The sequence below is a fragment of the Echinops telfairi genome, unplaced genomic scaffold (assembly GCF_000313985.2).
Source record: "Echinops telfairi isolate 266 unplaced genomic scaffold, ASM31398v2 ScPeMD7_7427;HRSCAF=8465, whole genome shotgun sequence".
Classification (NCBI taxonomy): Eukaryota; Metazoa; Chordata; class Mammalia; order Afrosoricida; family Tenrecidae; genus Echinops; species Echinops telfairi.
The window spans coordinates 16385142-16387817 of NW_022111327.1; positions in this window are offsets into that span (position 1 = coordinate 16385142).

Genomic DNA, 2676 nt, shown 5'->3' on the forward strand with positions numbered 1-2676 from the left:
CTTACTTTTGATGCTTTCAAAAATCAAGAACAATGTACCTACCTCTTTCAATACTTTGTTTAATCCCTACAACAACCTTATGGGCCTGATTTTTAAAAGACCTATTTTACAAATTACAAATCTGAGGTTCTGATGAATAAATGATTTCCTTAAGACTATATGAATAAATACATTATTTAAATGGGTTTCAACTGTTCAAAAATCGCAGTACCACTATATAATATATCTTTGTAGGCCAAGCCATCTCAGATCTGCACTTTTTGTGTCTTTGTATCTCACTAATTTTGACCAGGCTCTGTTTCTTCCAGTAACCTGTTATGTTGGAATATATTCCTGGAGAGTCTTATGAAGATGTTAGTTCTCTGGGAGGCATGGATAATGAGCCCCGAGCCCCAATAATTGTTAATCGGGGCGGAGGGGGGGGGGCGGAGAAGGCCCTTATTCACAGGATCCCTTTTACTTTAAGTATCCAGTCTTTTATTGTTCCAGAGTAGATCGTTTAAGGTATCAATCTCAGAAGGGTTGAAATGTTTCCTGAATCATCCTGGCTTCCTTTCATATCATTAAAAATCCATCACTTAATGACTTATTTATTGAAAGTCATCCTGAGCATGCAGATGTGTTCATGTTCAAACTGCACTGCCTTTATAAGTCATAATTTCCAAAAGTCCATTCCATGCCATGTGATAACAGTAATAACTCATTGATCTGGCCACAGTGGAGTGAACTCTGCCCTTGATTTGCTCAAGGCAAGACCTTATTCTATCCATTCTCTTTTTAGTGAGGTTGAGGTTTTATTTTCATTTCTCAAATTCTAAAATTTATAATACCTACAATCTAGTTTCAAAGAAGTAAAGGTCTACTATTATTTTGAAATGTAGAGAGCCTTTGTATGAGATCATTGTTTCTCCTGATATGACTATAATCTGGCACTTAATCAAAAGATTTGGCATTTTTAAATGTCTATGTTCCATCTGCTTAATATGAATTGTAAAACATGTTTTTGATGCTTGTTACTATATGTTGCTTAGTGCTCTAATAAATGTGAGCTTAATGAAATATATAACTGCTAATAATTTTCCAGACTCCCATTATACTCATTGAAGAAATTATAAGATTCAAACTGCACTTTTACTCAGAAATAAACATAGCAAAGTTATTTTCCAATTTCCTGTTATTTTATTTTAATAATTCTGCCATTGAAACATGGGAGCCATATGACTATCAACTTGGTCAAGTGAAAGACTAGGTTAAATAATTGACAGACTAGTTGGAAAACCTATTCCCCTTCTCTATTCCCTTCTATGAAGTTTAGAGATTTTTTACTATTGGGTTTCTGTATTATTTCCCCAGTATGATGAAACTAAGAGAACATCCTATAATTTCTATAATTTGTTGAGGCTTTTCAAGAGAGGCAGTAAATGGGAATTCAGTGATATGAACTTAAAAACGGATAATTCCTTTCTTATTTCTCCTCACAGTGACTGCTGCTAGGACTTCCCTACCCTGTGTACTTACTGCTAGTCAGACAGTCTACTGATGAAGAGCATTGGTGTTAGCATTAGATCACTGAGTATTAATCACAACTCTATCTCTTCTCAGCGGTGTGATCTGTGGTAAATTATACAATAATTTCCGTAATATTAGTTCCATAATCTTTAAACTAGAAAAATATTAATATAATGGCATTTAAGATTACCTATTTATAATACCTGGTAGAAATAAGTCACTCAAAAAAAGAGCAAATACTATATGGTCTCACTAATATAAAAAGATAAGATCAGGCAAACGTATAAAGACTGAGGTTTATTAGGATCACTATGAGTCAGAATTGACTCAATGGAAATAGATTAGGCACAGAGTTTTGGAAGTGAGGATTATTGAGTATGGAGTTTTGTGTTTGGTCTATGGTGATGGAAAATTCACATTAAGGGTAGAGTCGCATAGTCAATGAAGATAACTGCTGTCATTGACTTCTACTTCTTTAAAAATCAATTGACAAAGTTGTGTGATGGATATATTTGCAGCCAAAACAAAACAACAGAAACAACTGGGCTTCATAGTCTAGGGTTTTAGTTTCTAAGACATCCAGTTAATTGGCCTAATAACATGGTTAGTGCTTTTGTTTTATTTCTTAGTTTATTGTATAGTGCCTGGGGTATTAAAAACTTGCAAGTGGCACAACTGGTCTCTCTTACAACAGTGTAAGGAGAATCAGGAATAGAAAGAGGAATGTGCAACGAATTGCCTCCATGAACAACCACCTTTTTGCCATGAGACAAGAGGAATTGGTTTGTGCTGGGCTTCCATTGCTGAATGTTGTTGTTTAAATTATCTATTAAAAATTCCGTTATCAATAGGGGAAAACTACGATGAGAAATTCAAATTCTCATGGAGTTCAAGTTTTCTGGAGCTATGGAGATGGGATTAGGCCCTGAAATTACAGCTTGGCAATAAAGTTTAAACCAAAAATACCCCCTAGGTGTTCTTAAAATCTAGGACAGATGAACCACTCAGGACCAGGGGTGACAGTGGCGATACCAGGAGGGAAGGGGGATGTAGAAAGGGGGAATTGATTAGTGAGAGCTACATATAACCTCCTCTCTGGGGGATGGGCAACAGAGGGGTAGGTGAAGGGAGACGCCGGGCAGTGTAATATAAGATATAATAATAATT